Genomic DNA, 24,567 nt, shown 5'->3' on the forward strand with positions numbered 1-24,567 from the left:
AAATTAATGCGCACGTCTAGATGCGTCCCCAGCAATGGTACTCACCGGGAAGCACGGAACGGAAACTCTGGACTGGACTGGACCGGACTGGACTCGACTCGTGATGTAGAAACTTTGGAACTTCGGAACCTGGTGGGCCTCTGTATACCTCGGATCTTGCTCTCTCAGCTAGGCTCTGGTCGGGATCCTCCGCACTCCTCACCGCCTCGTCTGGGTGTTGATCGCAGCCTCAGTCACCTCCGTTGGCCTGAGGGAGATACAGGAAATCCTGCGGGTACGCGTAGTTGTCCGTCCGGCTGTGGCAGGGGGCCAGGCCTGCAACGCACCTCCGGCGCGTGAGGTGGGGGAGGAGTCCCTATTCGGGCGCCAATTATGTGGTAAAATTAAATTACCTATACTTAATTTATGCGGTAAAGTTCAATAAGAATAACTCCGTCAAAAAGAAGAGGCAAAATCCGTGATATTTGAGGTTTCTCAAAAGGGGTTTTATTCCTTAAAAAGGAATTGGTATTGGTTCGAACCAAGGTGGTATACCATTCCGTCACCACGTAGGTTCGGGAAGGGACTGACAGACAATAGTTTATTGACAATCATTCATATATATAGTCAATGCATTACAGTAAAGGCAGATGCAGAAGGCGTAACAGCTGAGAGGAGAGATAAGAATACACATACGTAATGAAAAGGCGTTACAATAGGCGTGCATGAAGGCGTGTACTAGAAACGTCATTAACAAGATGTCACAAGGGGGTGGATCCATAAGAGAATCCTGCAGTGTCAGCAGAAATACATGGCAGAGATGCGCGCGCAGGCAACATGACGTGTGATTGACCTGTAACTGGAGGGCGAAGGGGACTTGACATTTAGCCCTACATGAGGAGACAGAAGTCTGGGATGTCAGATCAACCTAATCCCAAATCGTATCTAATATCTCGTGTTTAAGGAACTGTATTATCTGGAAGGAAAGGTCTCTCAGGCAGAGGCTATTCTATACTGACTGTGAGTGCGTGTATAAGCGTCTATGTGTCTGCAGGAGAGGCGAGGGGGCATGGGCCTACCATGGTAACAGGAGCTATGAATTAATTGCACGGAGACAGTGAGGCCGGGCCCTTTGCTCTGCAGCTGGAAGAATGTTTACTGAAACTACTAGACAGGAATGTACTTTTCGAGGAGCGGAGCAGATAACTTGAAGGCTGAATACAGTCTTGGCAGGCAACAGGCTGAACCAAGCACCGTTAGCCGCGCAGGGAGTAAGGCAAAGGTCACGGGCTCAGATGCAGGCCCAGGCTGAAGTATTCAGAGTCAGAAGGCAGGAAAAGGCTCGATGGCAGAATTCAGGGCCTACTTCGCCAGAGCTGAAAAACGTGTAAAGTACACCACATAAAGACGTTAGCAAGGCATACTTAGGAACGGAATATTCGACCCATTCATGGTGGATCCGAAAGAGGACATGTTAACGTTGGACGCAAATGTATTTGCGTCTTCATAGCTGGAAGTGGAGGGAACATACATGTACTTGTAGCGCGTACACGGAGTCGTTGGGGCCTAAGATAGGGGACACAATTGATCATAAAAATTCATATTTCCTCACAAGAAGAAGTCACAGTACCGTGACAGTGGTTCCAGCAAGGAGTTTATGCCTGACACGATGGGTCTGCCGGGAGGTGGGGTTGTGCCCTTATGTACTTTGGGTACTGTGTAAAAGTACGGGATCCTGGTGTGCTGAGGGCATAAGTAGTCTGCTTCCTGTTTGGAAATGTGCTCAGCATCTGCTGCCCTCTTGACTAGTGCGTGGATTGTTGTCCGTAGTTCTTCTGTTGGGTCATGTTCCAATCTGCGGTAATTCCTGTTGCCACTCAATAGTCTGCGGTACCGACCCGCGCATGCGCATCACTACCCATGGGCACTACGCACGCGCGCCTGCATCATGTAGCAGCACAGCAACGCCCTGGCGCCCTCTCAGGCACTATGACTCGGCATCTCGAGTCTTTCTACTCTTGCCTCCACTAATGCAGGTGCACATGATTATCCAATCAACCACAGTATATAACACACAGCAGAACCGGCCATTACTCACCGGTATGCGAAGGAGGCACTACAGGTCCAGAGCAGGCTCTGCCCAGAAAAGCTGTGAGTATGAGAAACAACCACCACTACCACTTGTAAGCGCTACCTTTTCTTCCTTACAGGTCTCCTAATTTGAGTGGCCAAAACCTTTCTTTCCCATAGGGTCAACCCCTTGCCACTTCTCTACCTTGAAGCCAAAACTGCTAAAACTAGCGTAAGAAACAACTCTTACGCCTCTTCACACATATGCACAATGTTGTGAAACCTGTGTTTTTAGCCACTCCACTCCCGAACTAAAAGTGCGAATCTCACCATAATGGTACCACCAGTACCATTACACTATAGCCGTCTATAGCCCACACCCCCTCCGCTATAGTGCCGGCAATCAGATGTGTATAATGCCATACATCTTAGTGACTCTCTTTTTCCTTGTATGTTTTGTCTTTGTCCATATTTGTTACATGTACAGGTGTTTTTGAGAAGGGAATCCCCCTCTCAAACATAGATAAAGACTTTAGGGCGTGTATACACATAGTCTGAATTGCACACCCACTAGTTTAATCATACCCACAATTTTTTAATTATGGTCCTGAAGAAAGCTAGCATATTCATAAGGCACTGGCTGAAACATGTCGACCCACCACTGGATGTGAGAGGTCGTAACTCGCCTCTAAAAACCAACAGCCTTATTTTTAACCGCTGACGGAGGCCCAGGTATTAAAGTTTAATTTACCCTTGGGTACTGGGACCCCTGCCAAGCCGTTTTAAAATCACTTTCATAACACTCTTCACTGCACACTGCACACTCAGCGACATACCTGCTCCGCTGTAATCAGGCGTCGAAGCACACCCGGGACACGCTAGGTGTCACTGGGTGGGCCCGATGATGAAGCATGCCACCAACTAGGTTGGTGGGTGAGGGCTTCATGAACACACTTACCAGGTGTTCCTACCCCCTGACGAAACATACTTGAGTCCTTTACTTTTGGTAATATCGTAATACATGAGCTAGTCTCCTTTTGATTAATCATATATAAACCCCGGGGATAAGGACTAGCTTTCTGGTCCTCTCTCTCTCTCTTGATACGCATTCACTGTGTACTATGAAGCATTATAAATGACCATTTGCAATTGTTTACACTTGTGTTTATGAACACTTACACTAGGCAAAGATGGCGCCTACATTGAAGGCTGTTTAGTCCCATGTCGATTACTATTGTGGATTTTACGTATGTTTATAACGGAGAACTTTATTGACTGACATTGTGTGATCAAGTGTGCAAAACGCGTCACGTTGGGCTTATGGCGTGAATAAACCCTTCAAACTTGGACTCAGGCTTGTGGTGTTGTTATTGGACCCGAGTGCTCGCTGTGGAACGCCGTTTTGGAATTTATATTAACACCGGCTGCTGCGCCGGCTGCGAGCCACTCCTACTAAAGGCGAAGGATTTCCGGCAGGAGTGTTGTTATTGGGATATATATATATATATATATATATATATATATATATATATATATATATATATATATATATATATATATATATATATATATATATATATATATATATATATATATATATATATATATAACGATAAGAAGACTCCCTCCTACTTCCTGGTTGGAAAGAGAGTCACAGACCCAAACTTCGTGGCAGAAACAGTTTAATAATACATAAGCTGTATGACACGTTTCGGGCAGTGAAATGCCCTTGATCACATTTCGAATGCGTGGTCCGCCTTCAGTTTTTATCTTGCATTGTGGTATACACCCATAATAGAAATAAATAAAATACTTGCGTGTAATTTTACAAACAGTCTTTTTTATAAAATCTGCTGATTTAACCACTAGAACCATTCTACACGTACTAAGTGCCACACTTGTATATATTAACATTGCGCAAAATTATATTAGTATAATTGAAACTGTCATATTTATATTGCACCATGTTGTGTAATACATAAATAAATAGCTTAAAATCACATTATGAAAACGTTATTAAATATCAAATGTAATAAAATTTAAGCTAAATATTAAAATCCCATCTGTGAAGTCAGTGATAAAAACCAACTGATAAAATAATTACTGCATAAATGCTTAGAGGGATATATACATTGGAATTGTACAAATGCGCTGTAAACAATCTCACTCAATGTTAAAGATGCTATGATATTTATACTATGGACACATATACCTACGTCACATTTGAGATGTCATCAATGATGTCATCAGTGATGTCACTGACCATGTCATGAAAGATGTAATATGTGACATCATCAGCGGTGTATTGCGGGCGCGCGAGATATATTTAGCAGAACTAACTATAACGGAGGAATTTCAATGGTTTTGTACGAGGGAATTGTCCAGCTAACTATAACACCCCTAAAACCTATGGTTTTTCAGTGAATTTCGAAGATTATTTAAATGCTAATTCCTAACTATAACATGTCTGAAACCTATGGTTTTTTCAGTGAATTTCAAGAGTTTTGTATATGACAATTTTTAAATGTATTATTTGTTATATTTATTTTTTTGATTCTGATTTACTACATTTTTTTAAAACTATTTATTTGTAGTTATTTGTTTAATAACATTATAATTATATTGTATATTACATTACAAATTGTACGTTCTCTGAATGAATTACTTTAGTTTAAATACCTTGCACATAGGCAATAGACTTTTAAGTACAGTAGTTACAGTTGTTGCAATGAGCAAAACAATGTCAAACACAATGCTACATTGAGCTCAATGGGGATTTCCAGTTAAATGCAATTAGTTACTTTATGGATTACTTTTCTAACCACAGGACTGGATCCTAGATTCATTCCTGGGCCTTCTCCAGTAAACAGTTGAGTAAAAGCATTTTGGTTACAGTAGTGATTTTTAAGGAATATTATTGTATTTAAAAAGTTGACAGAAGCTTTTTCACATAGAATCACCAAGGTTATCCTATGGGAGGAAATTCACTTAGCAAGTAAGTAGTGTTATCGTTACTTACTCTTACTCAGTGGTGGATCCTGGATCCAGCACTAGTGCATCTCCTGTAAACAGTTGAAAGAATGCATTTAAGTCAAACAGGCGATTTCTAAGGAATATTTGTAATTTGTGAAAATCGAGACTTAGAAACTTTTCTGGTGAAAACCAGACAATGGATTCCTACGGAAGGAAATGCAAGTTACAGGTAAGTACGGTTAGAATGACTTTTCAGGGTCAGTGCTGGGCTAAAAGATGCTAGTACAGAAACATAGTTCACAAGGAACTCATTTATCAAAGTAAGTATGGAATCTGCAACTCAAGTAGTTGCTCAGATCAAATCATAGCAAAAGATAATTGTATATAGTCTGGACTCTCTATTAGGTCCAAGAGACATTTGCATTAATCTTTTCTTCATACAAATGATTACCTGACTTCAGCCGAAGCAGGTAATTATATTCTGAAATTTTAGTCTGTAACACAGACGTATTCCTTATTTATAGACAGAAAAATATTACATATTATTACACAATAAAAAATATTATTCAAAATATTCTGGTGAGCCCCAGTGAAGTGACCATATCCTATTTAGTGAGTATTCTGTGACATAGTTAACAAAACATGGGGGAACAGGTTATTGGCGAAGTACAAAAGGATGAGCTTAATACAATAATAAATAATTAAATATAGACTCTCTCTTTTGTCTGTAGTTGACTGCGTTTCGACCCTCTCTACATAGAGTGCCTCTTCAGGACCAGGTTGCTGGGGATTGCAGTGTGGGTCAGTGTACACGGGTACATCAGGTGTAGTACCTTCAGCGGGAGTTCAGGGTCTCAGCGCTGTGGTAAAAAGGGCATATGGGGTGGTTTATCAATGGAAACCAACGTATGGCTCCCTATAGCTGATAAGGCGGTATAGTCTCTTAGTGGATAGTTGCTCAGATCAGCAACAATCGGCTTCAAATACGGGAGAGATGGTCCTCTGTACTAGTGAATGGTGGATCGGGCTCCGATTCGGATTACTCCATGCTCGCGATGCTTGATCTATCGCCGATTCCTGAGTCACAGGCTTAAAGATGCAGCACTGGGTTCTCTCCTGATAACAGGTGAGTGAATTGGAATTCGTTGTTCGGATGATTTTAGGTGAATATTTTAAAGTTCCAAAACTCCACACTTAGAAGAATTTCCAAGTGAAACCAGTCAATGTTAGCCTATAGAAGGAAATTCAAGTTACTAGTAAGTACAGTTAAAATTACTTTTCAGGATCAGTACTGGGCTCAAAGATGCAGCCCTGAGGTCTCTCCTGATAACAGGTGAGTATACCGGAATTCGTAGTTTGGCTGATTTTAGAGGAATATGTGTAAGTTCCAAAACTCTACACTTTGAAGAATTTCCAAATGAAACTCGTCAATGTTAGCCTATGGAAGGAAATTCAAGTTACTGGTAAGTACGGTTAGAATTACTTTATAGGATCAGTACTGGGCTCAAAGATGCAGCACTGAGGTCTCTCCTGATTACAGGTGAGTAAATCGGAATTCATAGTTCAGCTGATTTTAGAGGAATATGTGTAAGTTTCAAAACTCTACACTTTGAAGAATTTCCAAATGAAACTAGTCAATGTTAGCCTATGGAAGGAACTTCAAGTTACTGGTAAGTAAGGTTAGATTTACTTTATAGGATCAGTACTGGGCTCAAAGATGCATCACTGAGGTCTCTCCTGATAACATGTGAGTAAATTGGAATTCGTAGTTCAGCTGATTTTACTTTGGTCCACTATATATAGAGCCACTTTCCTACACCATCCCCTCCCTTCACCGCTGTGTAAATGAGCCATGTGTCAGTTTTAATTTGGAATATTAAGTCCCTTTGAATCCTGAGGGTCCCTGGGGTCCAAGTAGCCCACTAGGTACCTCCAGTAAGCGCCACAGAGCTGCGTGGCAGAGAGGTGTAAAAAGGGGCATGGCCTGGGCCACCACTCTGCAACACAGCGCAGTAGCGCTTATTGGAAGCACCTGGTGGGCTAGTTAGCCCCCAGGGGCCCTCAGGTTTGAAGGGGAATTATTTCACCAACTTAAAACACGCCACAGGGCTTGTTTGCACATGTCACCTTAGGCCCCGTCCCCTCCCTTCGCTCCTGTGTAAAAGCGCCATGTGTCCATTTTAAGTTGGGAGATTAAGTCCCCTTGAATCCTGAGTGTCCCTAGGGTCCAACTAGTCCACTAGGTACCTCCAGTAAGCGCCACAGAGCTGCACTGCAGAGAGGTGTAAAAAGGGGCGTGGCCCTTGAATACCTCTCTGCAATGCAGCTCTCATACGCATACTAGAAGTACCTGGTGGGCTAGTTGGCCCCCAGGGACCCTCAAGATTGAAGAGGAATTAATTCCTCAATTTAAAACACACCTGTTGGACCTAGATTACCCAAGCCTACATATGGTAGCTTGGCACAGTAGTGGTCTACAGCTAACTCAAGGCGTTGGCTAAGTACTTACAAGTCTCACCCACAGTAACTCAGTGATGAACCACTAAAATAAAAGACACAACACCAATCTTTGGAAAAATACCGTTACCTTTTATAAAAATAATATGACTCTTTGGATTCAAATTATACAGATTACCACATCAGTTTCGCTCAGAAATAATCATTACACTTTTGTCTTGGGAAAATACATGACGCTCTTCTTGCTGTGGAAAAATTACAGTGAAACACATTCTATTGACAATGGATACGGTGATGAATGAATAACACTCTTCTGGGATTAGAAATATTCCAAGAGAATTACACTATGCAATATCACTTTACATTAACAATCAATGTCATCAACATTTCATGACTTGAACCGGCCCAAATACCTGGTTACTTCATTACCAAAGGGTTAAGAACTCCCTCCCCTTCTCTGTACCTTCACACAGAGCTAGGATACACACTTAAAGTCACCTACAGGGCTATAAATGCCTGAAGAAAGTTCCCCAATGGGCAAGTACTGTCAGCGCTCTATCGACAGTAATTTATATGTCAAACAACCTATAAACCTGAGGTGGGGGTTATAGAGTTATTATCCCCTCAGCTACTATGGCACAATTTAGAGTTTAATCAGACAACACGTCAGGGCACCTTGTTATAAGCAAGATCTGGTAGTTTTGTTTAACATTAGTCCCCAGGGCACAGCACCTTCCTTTCTCTCCCCCACTCTCCTTACTGTCACAGTGGCCGAACCGCCACAGTCCTCCTCTCTTGCCTGACAACCGCCCTCAAAGGGTTTTGCCCAGCTTCCCTGATTGACTCCTCAGCTTGAGCTGGCGCTGGGGCTTTTGGTGTCACACTGAAGGGCTTGCCGTGGGGTCTCTCCCTTTTCTGCTGCTCGGGGCGCTGTTCCTGTGGTGTTCTTGTGGTGCGCTGTGGCAGGTACAAGGCGGGGCACTTCAGGCGAGGAAGCGCCAAGCTGGCTCCCCCGACGATCGACTCCCTCGGCGTCTGGGCGTCTCCTGCGCGCTCCGGCTTGTTTGCGCAGCTGCGGGAAGGTAGTGCTCCGGCGGGAAGTCGGCGCTGGTCACCTGACGCGAACGCGTCTCTTCACGGAGGCTGCTCACAGCTCAGACACGCCTCCCGTAGGCTTCGCCTCCTCCGATCCGCCTCCTCACGGCCAAGGGTAGGACAGCGCGGGCGCGAGGGATTAGTATTCCCGCCCGGCGCTGCACTTTCGCCGCTTTTCCTGCACAGTCTCTCCCCTCACCTGGCTCCACGGGGATCACGCTTTGAAGCGGCGACTCGCTCCTCCAGGCTGCCAACGTTCTCCTGACACGCGCCTTCTTATCAGCGCGACTAGGGACACTGGCCACAACGTGGGGCCCACAGCTCCTCCTACAGACTGGAAGGTGAGCGTTGGAAAGGGGGAAATCAAGAATGATCTTCAATAAAAGTGTCCTGACAGCTTCCACTGGAGTGCAGATTAAGAAGGGTCTCCCTTCACATTCAGTTAGCTGTTCTTCTTCGCAATTGATGTATGGGGAGGGATTGGTCAGAGGCTGAAGGGGGAACAATCCTCTGAAGAAACTGTCAGCCTCAGAGACAAACTAGCTGCTCTCAGTGTGTCCACCTCCTCTCACCACTGCCTCACTCCTCCACTCTTGGGTCAACACAAAATGGCTGCTGGTCACTGGCCTTATATAGGGTGGCCTGAGACCTGCAGAATTCTCTAGTGTATTCTAGAAAGTTCCCTAATGTTAACCTATGGACCTGTCCTCCAGTAGTGTCCGTTATGGCAGTTGGTGGACACCATTTTAGGTCTCTGGAGATCCCTAGATTTTCAAGGGGGCTGACTAGGCCTCACAGGTTATGAGGGAAAAATGGCGTCATCGCCAGGGAACACCTAGCCCCCTGACAGCATTAAAAATTCCTGATGGACACATGTAAAAATAAAAATAGAAACTCTGGGAGGCTAAGGAGGAATAAAATTAATTATGGTGGTTAGAGTCTTCCCAGAAGCAGACAGGTCTAACACGCGTCCCCCCCAGCTGAAAGTGGGGAGAACTACCCAACCCCTTGGGAGTCCTCATCACTAAGGCGGAAGTACCTGGATAGACTGTCTGCGTTGGCATGGTCTGCCCCAGGTCGGTGTTCCACCCTAAAGTCCATTCCCTGTAGGGAGATGGACCACCTTAGCAACTTGGGATTCTCCCCCTTCATTTGCATCAGCCAACGAAGGGGGCGATGGTCAGTCTGAACTAGGAAGTGCGAACCAAACAGGTATGGTCGCACCTTCTTCAGAGCCCAAACCACCGCAAAGGCTTCTCTCTCAATTGTACTCCACCTCCTTTCCCTGGGGAGTAGTCTCCTGGACAGGAAGACCACGGGTTGATCCAAGCCCTCATCATTTAGCTGCGATAACACTGCCCCAATGCCATGTTCTGACGCATCTGTTTGGACAATGAATTCTCTAGCAAAATCAGGGGCCTTGAGAATGGGAGCGGAACACAATGCTTGTTTCAAGGTCATGAAGGCTCGCTGGCAAGCCTCCGTCCAGACTACCCGTCGGGGTTGCTTCTTGGAAGTAAGCTCAGTGAGAGGGGCCACGATAGTGCCATACCCCTTCACGAAGCGACGGTAGTATCAAGTGAGGCCCAGGAAGGCTCGGACCTCTGTTTGAGTCTTGGGGGGCTCCCAGGCGATGATAGCCTCAATCTTTGCCTGGAGGGGCTGCACCGTCCCTCTGCCCACCAAGTGACCTAGGTACACCACTGACCCCTGTCCGATCTGACACTTGCTGGCCTTGATTGTCAATCCAGCCTGTTGCAGGGCATGAAGAACAGCTTGCAGATGCCGCAAATGGTCCTCCCAGCTGCTACTGAAGACAGCAATGTCGTCCAGGTATGCAGCAGAAAAAGCTTCCATTCCAGAAAGGACCCTGTTCACCAGCCGCTGAAAAGTGGCAGGGGCATTCTTGAGCCCAAAGGGCATCACACGAAATTGGTAGTGTCCCTCAGGTGTAGAGAAGGCTGACCTTTCCTTCGCCTCCTCGGTAAGGGAAATCTGCCAGTACCCTGAAGTTAGGTCAAAGGTACTTAAGTATTGAGCAGCTCCCAGCCGGTCAATCAGCTCATCCGCCCGTGGGATAGGATGGGCATCAGTTTTGGTCACTGAGTTCAAGCCTCGGTAGTCCACACAGAATCTCAATTCAGGTGTGGTGCCTGGTGGGGCAGCTTTTGGTACCAAAACCACCGGGCTAGACCAAGGGCTTCCAGAAGGTTCAATTACTCCCAGTTCCAGCATCTTGGCGACTTCACCCTTGATGCTGGCCTTCACCTTGTCCGACAGCCGGTAGATTTTAGACTTCACAGGTGGGCTGTCTCCTGTGTCCACGTCATGGGTACACAGGTGGGTCCTACCCGGGACAAGGGAGAACAGAGAAGAAAATTGCTCCAGGATCTGGCGGCAATCACTCTGCTGTTCAGGAGTTAGGGATGGCGAGAGAATTACTCCCTCCACCGACCCATCCTTTTCTTGGGACGAGAGAAGATCAGGGAGAGGTTCGCTTTCTTCTTCCTCTGCTCCATCGGTTACCATCATCAAGACAACCGCGGGCCTCTCATGATGTGGCTTGAGGCGATTGGCATGCAGCACCCTGTAGGGCTGCCTCGGGGCCTTAAGATCCACCAAGTAGGTGGACTTCCCCTTCTTTTCCAACACCTCAAAGGGGCCTGTCCAACGGTCCTGGAGGGCATTTAGCTCTCCAGGTTCCATCACCCACACCTTCTGTCCAGGCTCCAGTTCCACTGGGTGAGCGTTGTGGTCATACCACTCTTTCATCACTGCTTGGCTGGCCTCCAAGTTGTCTGAAGCTTGCTTCCACAACTTAGCCATTTGGCTCCGGAAGGCCAGCATGTAGCTCACCACGTCCTGGGGAAGCTTTCTGGGAGTCCGTTCCCATCCGTCTTTCACCAGGCTGAGAGGTCCCCGTACAGGGTGCCCGTACAAAAGTTCAAAGGGGCTGAAGCCCACTCCCTTTTGTGGCACTTCCCTGTAAGAAAACAAGAGACAGGGTAGGAGGATGTCCCATTTCCTCCGCAGGCTCTCAGGTAGACTCCGTATCATACCTTTCAAGGTTTTGTTAAACCTTTCCACAAGACCATTGGTTTGTGGGTGATAAGGAGTGGTAAACCGATAGGTAACTCCGCACTCCTTCCACATAGCCCGCATGTATGCGGAAAGGAAGTTAGTCCCCCTGTCGGACACAACTTCCTTGGGGAAACCCACTCGGGTAAAGATCCCCATCAGGGCCCTTGCCACCACAGGTGCAGTGATGGTCCTCAGAGGTATTGCCTCTGGGTACCGTGTGGCATGATCCACCAAAACCAGTATGAACCGGTGACCAGCTGAAGTTGGTGGATCCAATGGCCCCACAATGTCGATGCCCACCCTCTCAAAGGGGGTGCTAACGACAGGTAGTGGTTCCAGGGGAGCTTTAAGCTTCACTCCTGTTTTCCCACTAGCTTGGCAGGACACACACGTCCGACAATATGTATCAGACGCCACTTTCATTCGAGGCCAGTAGAAGTGGGGGACAAGCCGGGCAAAGGTCTTGTCCTGTCCTAGATGTCCTGCCAATGGTATCTCATGAGCCAGTTCCAGTAGAAAGGCTCTAAAGCATTGAGGGACCACCAAGGCTCTGGCTGAACCGTGGCCAGGTGCCTTGGGCTCACTGTAGAGGAGTCCATCTTCCCAGTAAATCCGGTAGCTCCCTTCAATGTTTCCCGCTGCCTGGGCGTTGGCCTGTTGCCGCAGCCCCTCGAGAGTAGGACACTCTTTCTGAGCTTTGCAGAACTCTTCCCGGGAAGGACCTCCCTCCACATGCCATTCAGTAGGGATGGGTAGGTTCTCCAGGGAAGCAACATTCTCCCCTGTGGACTCCAGATCCACCTCCGCAGGTGGTCCAGCTGTCTCACAAGTTGGAGATGTCGAGGCAGGGTCCTCCGGCCTCTTGTCCTTCTCCTCTCTGGCAGCCGGCTGGGCCATTGTTCCAGGCTCCAGCGTAAGCAAACTTCCCCTTCGGGTAGTCGCTGACCTTGTGCTGACACAAGTCCAGTCAGGGGGTCCCAGCATCGCAGAGTGAGTCTGGTACTCCACCCTCCTCCAAGCATTGTGCTCCATATCATTCCCTAACAGGCAGTCAACAGGCACGGCAGGGCTTACGGCAACTCGAAGTGGACCTGCAACCCCTCCCCACTCAAAGGGAACCTCAGCCACAGGGTAGTGGCCCAATCTGCCGTCAGCCATTACGGCGGGATGGAGTACATCTGGGATGACCTGCTCTGGAGACACCAGCTGACTCCTTACCATAGTCATGCTGGCTCCTGTGTCTCTCAGAGCCTCCCCTCTACGGCCATTGATGGTGACCCACTGCTCATACTTAATAGTATTGGAGGGCAGCTGGGTCTTGGGAACCATCTCCTTATCTCCCAGGGACACTAAAGTGACACCCGCCCGCTCCCCTCCATTAACCAAAGGCATCTCCTCCCCGAGCACTACACTAGTGATTCCCGGGGCTTTTCCTCCAGTGGGAGGGGGTGGTCTTTTTGGGCATCTCACATCTCCTTTATAGTGTCCCACACCACCACACTCAAAACAATGAACAACCCTTGGCTGCTGGCTTTGGCCAGGGGTAGGGTTGCGAGGGGGGTTACTCTTGGGGATGAATCCTCTGCCCCTTCCTTGCGAAGTATTTTGTGGCCCTTTTGAGAACTCCCTCTTAGTTTCCCCTCCCTCTTTCTTCTGGGGGGCGCCCTGTCCTTGCTTCTGGGAATTCCCTCCAGTCCCCTTAGTCGACACCCGGGTACTAACCCAGATGTCCGCCTCCTCAGCAAGCTTCCTGGGGCTGGTCAGCTTGCTGTCCACCAGATGCTGTCTTAGTTCGGGAAGACACTTCTCGAGTAGGTGTTCCTTGAGTATGAGGTCATATAGTCCCTCATAGTCTCCTACTTCGCTGCCTCTTACCCAACCCTCCAGGGCCTTCCTGGAGTAGTCCAAAAAATCTACCCAGTTTTGTGTGCCCAGCTTGTAGCTGCCCCGGAACTTTTGCCTATATTTCTCAGGGGTCAACCCAAACTTCCTGAGCAGCGCTGACTTCATAGCCGGGTAGTAGGTCTGTTCACTCTGATCAAGGGCCAACAAAGTATCCCTGCCAGTGGGGGGCATGTATTTGTATAACCCACCTCCCCAGTGGACTTCCAGAATCCCGTGGGCCCTCAGCGAGACCTCGTAGGCGGCTAGCCATTTGGCAATGTCGTCGCTGGGTACATAACAAGCCATAATATCTTTTGGTAGGTACGGTCTAGGTTCCCTGGTGTTGGTCTGGATATCGCTGCCACCATTCTCTGGTTTGGGGGTACGTAAATTTAGGGCTTGCAAATCCATCTCTTTGATGGTCCGCTCATGCTCCAACCTCTTTTCCTCCCTCACCATGTCCATCCTGGCTAGTTCTATTCTCATCCTCCTCTCCTCCCTCCTGTCTTCTAACTCGGCGTCGGTCAGGCCCCTCTCTGACACACTACTGCCCACTCTGGAAGGTGTTCTAGGACCTGTTACAAGGTTCTCCCCTCCCGCCTGGTACAGTGTTGCGGTCTCCAGGACAGTGTCCTTGTCACTCTCTTCAGGATCTACCTCCTCCCCGGAATGAGCCTCTACCCATGCCCGAATACTGGTCAGCAGCTCAACTTTTCTGGCGCCTTTCTTGAAAAACACCCCCTGCTGCTGACACCATTCCTTCAATTGGGTCACAGTATAATTGTCTAGCTCTTCCACATTTATCTCCATTCTTATTTGAAGTATAAAATGCTACACAGGAGAAATCCACAGAGTGACCTGAGGTCAACCTCCACCCACCGCCAGAAGTCAATTTAGAAAAACCAAAAATGTAAATTAGGAGGGCCGCAGGGAGAAAACTCCAGGTGGGGTCTCGTGGTTGGCACTGCGTTACTAATAGGTGAGTGTAAGTACAAATCCGCTATCCCACCGCTGAAACACCAATTATGTTGGACCTAGATTACCCAAGCCTACATATGGTAGCTTGGCACAGTAGTGGTCTACAGCTAACTCAAGGCGTTGGCTAAGTACTTACAAGTCTCACCCACAGTAACTCAGTGATGAACCACTAAAATAAAAGACACAACACCAATCTTTGGAAAAATACCGTTACCTTTTATAAAAATAATATGACTCTTTGGATTCAAATTATACAGATTACCACATCAGTTTCGCTCAGAAATAATCATTACACTTTTGTCTTGGGAAAATACATGATGCTCTTCTTGCTGTGGAAAAATTACAGTGAAACACATTCTATTGACAATGGATACGGTGATGAATGAATAACACTCTTCTGGGATTAGAAATATTCCAAGAGAATTACACTATGCAATATCACTTTACATTAACAATCAATGTCATCAACATTTCATGACTTGAACCGGCCCAAATACCTGGTTACTTCATTACCAAAGGGTTAAGAACTCCCTCCCCTTCTCTGTACCTTCACACAGAGCTAGGATACACACTTAAAGTCACCTACAGGGCTATAAATGCCTGAAGAAAGTTCCCCAATGGGCAAGTACTGTCAGCCCTCTATCGACAGTAATTTATATGTCAAACAACCTATAAACCTGAGGTGGGGGTTATAGAGTTATTATCCCCTCAGCTACTATGGCACAATTTAGAGTTTAATCAGACAACACGTCAGGGCACCTTGTTATAAGCAAGATCTGGTAGTTTTGTTTAACATTAGTCCCCAGGGCACAGCACCTTCCTTTCTCTCCCCCACTCTCCTTACTGTCACAGTGGCCGAACCGCCACAGTCCTCCTCTCTTGCCTGACAACCGCCCTCAAAGGGTTTTGCCCAGCTTCCCTGATTGACTCCTCATCTTGAGCTGGCGCTGGGGCTTTTGGTGTCACACTGAAGGGCTTGCCGTGGGGTCTCTCCCTTTTCTGCTGCTCGGGGCGCTGTTCCTGTGGTGTTCTTGTGGTGCGCTGTGGCAGGTACAAGGCGGGGCACTTCAGGCGAGGAAGCGCCAAGCTGGCTCCCCCGACGATCGACTCCCTCGGCGTCTGGGCGTCTCCTGCGCGCTCCGGCTCGTTTGCGCAGCTGCGGGAAGGTAGTGCTCCGGCGGGAAGTCGGCGCTGGTCACCTGACGCGAACGCGTCTCTTCACGGAGGCTGCTCACAGCTCAGACACGCCTCCCGTAGGCCTCGCCTCCTCCGATCCGCCTCCTCACGGCCAAGGGTAGGACAGCGCGGGCGCGAGGGATTAGTATTCCCGCCCGGCGCTGCACTTTCGCCGCTTTTCCTGCACAGTCTCTCCCCTCACCTGGCTCCACGGGGATCACGCTTTGAAGCGGCGACTCGCTCCTCCAGGCTGCCAACGTTCTCCTGACACACGCCTTCTTATCAGCGCGACTAGGGACACTGGCCACAACGTGGGGCCCACAGCTCCTCCTACAGACTGGAAGGTGAGCGTTGGAAAGGGGGAAATCAAGAATGATCTTCAATAAAAGTGTCCTGACAGCTTCCACTGGAGTGCAGATTAAGAAGGGTCTCCCTTCACATTCAGTTAGCTGTTCTTCTTCGCAATTGATGTATGGGGAGGGATTGGTCAGAGGCTGAAGGGGGAACAATCCTCTGAAGAAACTGTCAGCCTCAGAGACAAACTAGCTGCTCTCAGTGTGTCCACCTCCTCTCACCACTGCCTCACTCCTCCACTCTTGGGTCAACACAAAATGGCTGCTGGTCACTGGCCTTATATAGGGTGGCCTGAGACCTGCAGAATTCTCTAGTGTATTCTAGAAAGTTCCCTAATGTTAACCTATGGACCTGTCCTCCAGTAGTGTCCGTTATGGCAGTTGGTGGACACCATTTTAGGTCTCTGGAGATCCCTAGATTTTCAAGGGGGCTGACTAGGCCTCACAGGTTATGAGGGAAAAATGGCGTCATCGCCAGGGAACACCTAGCCCCCTGACAGCATTAAAAATTCCTGATGGACACATGTAAAAATAAAAATAGAAACTCTGGGAGGCTAAGGGGGACAAAAATAAATCATGGTGGTTAGAGTCTTCCCAGAAGCAGACAGGTCTAACAACACCACAGAGCGCGTTTGCACAATGGTGAAGGAAGGGGGCGGGGCCTGAGGTGACATGTCTGCAAACACGCCCAGTGGCGTGTTTTAAGTTGGGGAATTAATTCCTCTTCAATCCTGAGGTCCCCTGGGGGCCAACTAGCCCACCAGGTACCTCCAGTAAGCACCAGGGACCTGCATTACAGAGAGGTGTTTGTGGGCCATGCCCCTTTTTACAACACTCTGCAACGCAGCTCCGTGGAGCTTACTGGCGCATACTAGCCAAATAGCAAAGCTGTTTGCAATGACAGGGTGGGAGCCGCGAGGCTCCCGCCCTATCATTACAAACTACAGTGTCTTGGGGTGGGCACCCCAGGACACTGCATGAGCCAGCCCTGGAGGGTGGCTGTCCCCAGTGCCTCGACAAGGCTCTAGGAGGGGGCTGAGTGGCCCCCTCCCAAATGTGACATAGCCCCAGGGGGTGGTGGTCCCCGGGGCTCGGGGGGTCCGTCACGGATCCCCCAATTTAAATCTTTAGTGCCTCGGGGAGGTGGTGGTCTCTGGGTCGTGTGGGGGGCCGTGAGCCCCCTGCCATTCATTTTTTAAATCCCCAGGGGGTGGCGGTCCCTGGGGCTGGGGGGCCTGAGAGTCCCCCGCAACTAAGTTCAAGAATCCCCGGGGGTGGCGGTCCCTAGGGCTGGGGGGGCCTGAGAACCCCCTCCACCTATTTTTAAGAAGCACCGAGGGGTGGCGGTCCCCGGGGCTGGGGGGCCTGAGAGGCCGCCCACACCTAATTTTAAGAAGCCCCAGGGGTGGTGGTCCCCGGGGCTGGGGGGGCCTGAGAGACCCCCACCCAATTTAAAGAAGCCCTGGGGGTGGCAGTCCCCGTGTCTGCGGGGGGGTAGTGATCCCCCCACCTATATTATGATAAAGCCCCGGGGTGGTGGTCTCCGCGGCAGTTTGGGGGAATTGGGCCCTCACACACTTTTTTTGATAATATCCCCGATATTTGGCCCCCGGGGGCTAATTAGCATTGAAGTGCGGGAGCCCGCGCTCCGTGTTTTTATGGGGATCTGCAGGATCCGTGCACCCAGCGCGAATTTTGCCGATTTAAAAAAAAAACATTCTGGGTCTTGGGGGTCCTTGTGGGACCCCCTAAGCAGGCCTAGGGGGTCAAGTGTTTCTACCCTGCCCCCTTTTCGCGTTTTGAATGTTTTTTTTTTAGGTATCTTGTGCCTCTGTTCTACTGAGGCACAAGATGGCTGCCAACACTTCCTGATTTGGAGTGTTGACAGCTAATTAGAATATAGCTTGTGCGCGGCAGGGTGCGCTTAGGGTGCACGGATCCAGCACGGCCATAGATATACATGTGATTTTGATTTGAATTTTCTCAGGAACTACTGAACGGATTTACACCATTTAAGCAAAAGGCACAAGTCTGAACCAAGGTCTACCTTTCTGCCAAATGTAGTGTAATTCCGTTCAGCAGTTCGGGCTGTAGCCGCGATGAACAGTTCCTATGGAAAATTGCATAGGGAAAACACATTTTGGGACTCCCCTTTTTTCTCGGCCCCTGCTTCACGAATCGCCCCAAGACTTACAGGATAGGAGCGGATCGGAGCGCCCCACCAGTTTTTAAATTTTCGCAAAGATTCGTCAACCAGCGCCAAAGTTATTCCAAATAGAATGTTGCAGATTTCCTACGGATTATAGGTCCTAATTATAACTACCTACTGACCACGCCCAGTAGGTAATATATATATATATATATATATATATATATATATATATATATATATATATATAACATATAATACATATATATATATATATTAACTCAAAAAACTTTACACAGATGCTATAGTTAAAAATATTATTTTTAAAACCTTTGAAATTCACTCTAGAAAAGGTCACAGGGATGTTATATTTTGGAAATGGAATTCTAAAAAGTCTTTATAACTCACTTCAAAAACAACATACAAATATATTCACTGAAAAAAACCAATGGTTAAAGAGATGTTATAGGTAGGCTCGGATTTTACATACAAAACCATAGAAATCCAGCAGTTATAGTTAACCGAGCTAACTATACTGTATGCCCCAGCAAAGCACTGCTGATGACCTTGCATATTACATCATTCATGACATGATCAGTGACATCATTGATGACAGCACTGATGACATCTCAAATGACATCACTGATGACACCATCCACAGAACCACTCACACACCCACTCATACCCCCATACAACCTTTTGTACACTGACTCACACACTTACACAACCACTCACACACCATTTCACAGACCCATACAACCACTCACACCCTAAGTCATTCAGCCATAGAGCCACTCACACACCCACTGTGTTGTATTTGCCATTTTAAACGTGCTAAATCATATGTTGACCTCGATTCCATGCAATGCTCTGATCTTCCATTTTGTTGCATCGCACTTCCATTTTGAGCTGCCTTGACCTGGAGTTACACTTTAGCAGCAACATAAACATGTTATTCACGTAAACCAGTACAAGCAGGTGCGAGGCATCTCGTGAGGATGCCTCGTGAGGTTATGTTGTACCTTCAGAGTGTTTTCATGCATTCCATACTTATCGCTAGAACAGAGGGAGGATGGCCGTGCCAGTCTCCAAGGCCGGAGAGTGGGAAAGGAATGTCTTTTGCCTCGACACCGCCTAAACAGAATCTGGCCAGGTCTGTCTGGGTGGGTCTGATGCAGAGATGAGGGCCAGCACTTGTGAATAAGATGGGCGAGAGCGCCTGCTAGAGGCTTCTCGAACAGGTTGATGTAAGCTGTAAAAAGCGGGGTATGTGAGGTGGAGCTGAGGAACTCAGTCTTGGAGTGGACGCACTCGCGGGACAACTTTGGTGCCCGAAGAGATTACTCCCTGAGGTACCGGTCTTGCGGGTTCCCGACCTGGTGTTAGTGCTTGGCCTAGGGATGTTGAAGTCTCCGGTGCTGCAAATGAATCTGGTGAGGTGCTTTGTACATTAACTGTTTATATACCTGTATTCACAGTTTCATATTTATGTATATAGTGTGGTGTATTCATTGTTTATTGCCTTTCACTCGGTGCCTAAGACTTTCTTAGTTGCAGTGACTTATTGCCTTTGCCTACAATATTAATAAAGCTCATTTTTACCTCGAGTGGAGTGTTGGAGTTTCTCTGTGAGTAAGTGGTGTGCGTAAGTTCAGATTACGCAAGTGGGCAAAGCAATACATTTTGGCGTAGTCGGTTGCAGGATATGAACGTTGATTTAAAAGGGGAAATATTGTTTTTTTTTTCAGTAATGGAAAGCAGACTCTCAGATATCAGTTGATTTATTTGCATGGGGGTAGCCCATATGGTATTCTGGCTCAGGAGTGAGCTAATTGTGTTTGGTTGAACGAGAATTGCTTTGTGTTTAAATGTGTTTTGTATAAAGGGCTTGTGAATAGCTTTTTTACATTAGGCAGAAAGGGCTGGATCCCTTTAAAAGTGTTCAGTAAAAGATGCATTTAAAATGTGCGCAGCTGCAACGCGAATGTAACATCTCAGAATATAACCCTGAAAGGTGGGATGACATTTCAGACATAGATAGTGGGGTTATTTTTAATGTGTTGTTTAACATGCGTCCACAATTTGAGCATTTGCAAAAAGAGTTGAAGGAAATGTTAATTGATGCCCAGTGTGAAAATATTCCTTTGACAACAGAATTAAATGTGCATGATTTACATGTGAAAAATGTTACAGAAAATCTAGTCAGGTTGCCAATTACACAGGCTGTTTTAATTAATTCTTCTGAAGAGGGTTTTCAGTCAGAAAGGAAAGATAAGAAGACCCGTGTTTTAGAATTAACGATCACCAGTGGTGGAAATAAATCAGACCCAACAGTGTATGATGAACTGTGCTTTAAAAGAGAAATGTACCCATATGTTTTTGAAAGTGTACAACAGCAGAGTGTGTATGACTGGTTAATTAAAAGGTTTAAAAATGTATTTTGGGATATTACCCAAAACCAATGTGCCCATTTTAGCTACAGTGAAGTGCAGGGACTTTTCAATTTAGATGCAGAACAAATGCCCATGAATCTGTGCTTGTGCACACTAAAAGATACTGGACAGAACAGTTTGAGAGAAAATGTGATTTGCTTATGGGAGGTCGCACTAGTTGTAAAATGGCCCATATAGACAGAAAAGAAGTTTGGTAGGATTTCACAGAAGCAGGGTTGGTGACCCCAATAACTAATGTTTAAAATGATTTTATGTAGCTGGGGCACAAATGTGATAATTCTTTGCCCATGACAGTTGACTGTTACAAATTAAACAAACATATACCTTCTTTGACTGTTGCTGTCCCAGATATTGTTACAGAAGTACAGTGAGACTTTGTATGTGACTTTTTAAGGTTGCCAATGTTTTATACATGATAGTTTAAATTTGCCTGAATTAGGTAAACAGAAGAGCAGAACATTTAGAAATAGAACGCAGGGTGTTGATGGAGGTCAAAAGAGGTTGAGTCTGTTTTTGTCTTAGACGAAAGAAAGGGTTTTTTAACATCATGCTGTTCCATTTAAGAAGGGAAAATTCCACAGCTTTTAGGTTGTGAATGGCTGGGAACTGACAGGCTTTGATCTTGAAGAAAAAGATAGCACAGCCTGCCTCGGAGCATTTTGTGAAGGCGGGGCTCAAAAGCGAGTACAGGAGCAGAGTCTTCTCTGCTTGTTATGTTTGGCGAGCACCCAAATTGTGTCAGCGGAAGAGCTCAGTGTAAAGGAGGGGGGATTCTACTCGTCAGACTGTGAAGCTTCCTTTAATAGGAAAGAGAGGGAGGCTTGCAAAGGTGCAGGCTTCATCACCATCATGCCCCTCCCTATGAGGAGGTAGGCAGGGCAGACAGAAATTGGCAGGCGCTTCTCTCTTGGAATGTGAGCTCCTTGAAGGGAGGGTTGCGAGGCAGAGAGCAGGCTCTGTTAGGGTTGAAATTGAGCCAGCCCTGGGACGCGGACATCTCCGAAGGGAGGGGGTCTGCTAGCAAGGAGTGAGAAGGGTGTGAAGGGACTTCCCCAGCCCCTCTGACTGTGAAAGAAAAATCAGATTTTGCCCAAATAAATTTAGAGGATATAATGCAGGTAGTATTCTTGAACTACTCCCCAGATCTAGAGGAGAGCTTTGCAGACAGAAATAAAATATGGGACCTTAAGAGATGTAAAAAGAACATTATGTGTTTTTGAATTGAAGTTTTTCGCAAGACATGTGATACTTGTTTATCGTTTCAGATTGCGGTGCCGGGGTGCAAGTGATGCCCTCCCTGTATGCATGGGCCCTCACCCCCCCCCCCCTTTTATTATGTTATTTTATTATTTTAGCTTGTTATTTTTTTTGGAGAATGGAACCCCAAACCCCCCAAGCCTGGAGCCATACTGGACGGTGGTGATGTCCTGGGGCTGATGGCAGACGGGAGCTGATGATCTATGGAGAACCAGATCAGATGGGGTTCTTCCTTGTCGAGGGGATACTGATGAAGATGGATGCCAGAGAGCTGTCATCTACATAAATGGACTGCTTCTTTCTAAGCGAAGAAGGGATCAGCAGAGTGTGCTACAATTGGAACGGTCCCCTTCAAGTGAGGCTGACTTTGATAGCATGAGAGCTGTGTGTCTTTCACACAGGAGAACGGCTTGTATACCCTGACATGAGACAGTGGTGTTTTTTGTTTTGCTTTTTTCACAGAAAAGAACACTTTTTTTCAGTAGAGACATTTTGCTGCAATCGGAGTAGATATTTTCTGAGCTACAGTTGGCTGCCTTGGCAGTATAATTTGCAGTTTCATTATTAGAGGTTCAAATGACACAAGCTGAATTATTTTTTAGATATTTCACCTGAGTTATTGTTTTAAGTAATGCAGTAAGTGTAAAAAGAACAAAAAGAGAAAACCAGTTCATTATGATCTGATTTGAATTCAATGTTTTTGAGTAGTCACTTTAACACGAGAGTTATTGATTATGTTTTTGATTTTGTAATGCAGTTTTCACTCTTTCAAATATGGCCTACAGTCTTGTATCTTTCACTCTGACAATGTAGTTTTTAAGGTTTTGCCTTTAAATGAGACATGCAATGTTTTAATAACAATCAGATCTTCAGTTAGATTTTATTTAGTTGCTGGTTATTATGCATTGATACTGCTTTTACAGTTACCAGATACAGTGCCCCAATGATAGTTTTGTTTTTCAATCATGATATTCAGTTGCTAGTTACTTTGCAATAATTCCAATTTTGCAGTTAAAAGATGCGGCCATAGCTGTGCCTTTAGTTCAGTGATTTTATTTTTGATATATGTGAATCGAAGGTCAAGGGGTGGAATGTGTTGTATTTGCCATTTTAAACGTGCTAAATCATATGTTGACCTCGATTCCATGCAATGCTCTGATCTTCCATTTTGTTGCATCGCACTTCCATTTTGAGCTGCCTTGACCTGGAGTTACACTTTAGCAGCAACATAAACATGTTATTCACGTAAACCAGTACAAGCAGGTGCGAGGCATCTCGTGAGGATGCCTCGTGAGGTTATGTTGTACCTTCAGAGTGTTTTCATGCATTCCATACTTATCGCTAGAACAGAGGGAGGATGGCCGTGCCAGTCTCCAAGGCCGGAGAGTGGGAAAGGAATGTCTTTTGCCTCGACACCGCCTAAACAGAATCTGGCCAGGTCTGTCTGGGTGGGTCTGATGCAGAGATGAGGGCCAGCACTTGTGAATAAGATGGGCGAGAGCGCCTGCTAGAGGCTTCTCGAACAGGTTGATTTAAGCTATAAAAAGCGGGGTCTGTGAGGTGGAGCTGAGGAACTCAGTCTTGGAGTGGACGCACTCGCGGGACAACTTTGGTGCCCGAAGAGATTACTCCCTGAGCTACCGGTCTTGCGGGTTCCCGACCTGGTGTTAGTGCTTGGCCTAGGGATGTTGAAGTCTCCGGTGCTGCAAATGAATCTGGTGAGGTGCTTTGTACATTAACTGTTTATATACCTGTATTCACAGTTTCATATTTATGTATATAGTGTGGTGTATTCATTGTTTATTGCCTTTCACTCGGTGCCTAAGACTTTCTTAGTTGCAGTGACTTATTGCCTTTGCCTACAATATTAATAAAGCTCATTTTTACCTCCAGTGGAGTGTTGGAGTTTCTCTGTGAGTAAGTGGTGTGCGTAAGTTCAGATTACGCAAGTGGGCAAAGCAATACACCCACTCACTCACCAGTTTAGCATTTTTGTCAGGGTGGTATTGAGGATAATAATGTCATCAGGAAAGGCAATTTTGATATAGATTTGCTTGTCATCTACATACATGTGGTAGAAAATGCGGGCGACTTTAAGGATTTCAGTTAGGGGCTTGATGTATAGGTTAAACGGAGTCAGAGAGAGAGTAGAGCCTGTGGTTGCCGGCATGGTTCTGGGAGAGATGGGGCAGGGGCGAGGGGGTAAGAGGGTGTACAAAGAAAAACAGATAATGACCTCCTTGCCGCTCTCTCCTACATCATCTCTCCTCTGTATCGGCAGAATAGGAAGCAGCCTGGCTCCCCTGAGCCTATCACAACAGGGCAATGCAGCGTTGTGATTGGTCTCAGCACCGTAGTTCAGCGCTCAGACAGTGACTGGGGGCCTGGGCATGTTCTCCACCTAGGCTGTAATGCAGCCTGGTTGGGGAACATGCTAAGTGCGCATGAATGTTTGGCCCGCCCGACAGGTCCGTCCAAAGCGGCATGCGCACTTCAGTGTGCCCACCACTCCTCCTTTGCCATGCTTGTGAGAAGAGTAGCCCCACCCCCATGCTGCGGCAGCAGGAACAAGTAAAATGATAATAACATCAAGTTATTATCATTTTATTTTTCCTTTCTTTCACTGCTGCAAAGCAGTGGGGTGACACTTCTCTGCCTTAGC

General features: G+C 46.8%; 1 long non-coding RNA gene across 1 annotated transcript; it reads left to right on the forward strand.

Moving 5' to 3' along the window:
• Positions 1-19,478: 19,478 nt before the first annotated feature.
• LOC147679938 (uncharacterized) lies at positions 19,479-23,797 on the forward strand. Its single transcript, XR_015300920.1, has 2 exons — positions 19,479-19,628; positions 21,914-23,797. It is a non-coding gene; the product is annotated as an uncharacterized LOC147679938 (long non-coding RNA).
• Positions 23,798-24,567: the final 770 nt, after the last annotated feature.

Source organism: Lissotriton vulgaris, chromosome 11 (genome assembly GCF_964263255.1).
Source record: "Lissotriton vulgaris chromosome 11, aLisVul1.2, whole genome shotgun sequence".
NCBI classification, from domain to species: domain Eukaryota; kingdom Metazoa; phylum Chordata; class Amphibia; order Caudata; family Salamandridae; genus Lissotriton; species Lissotriton vulgaris.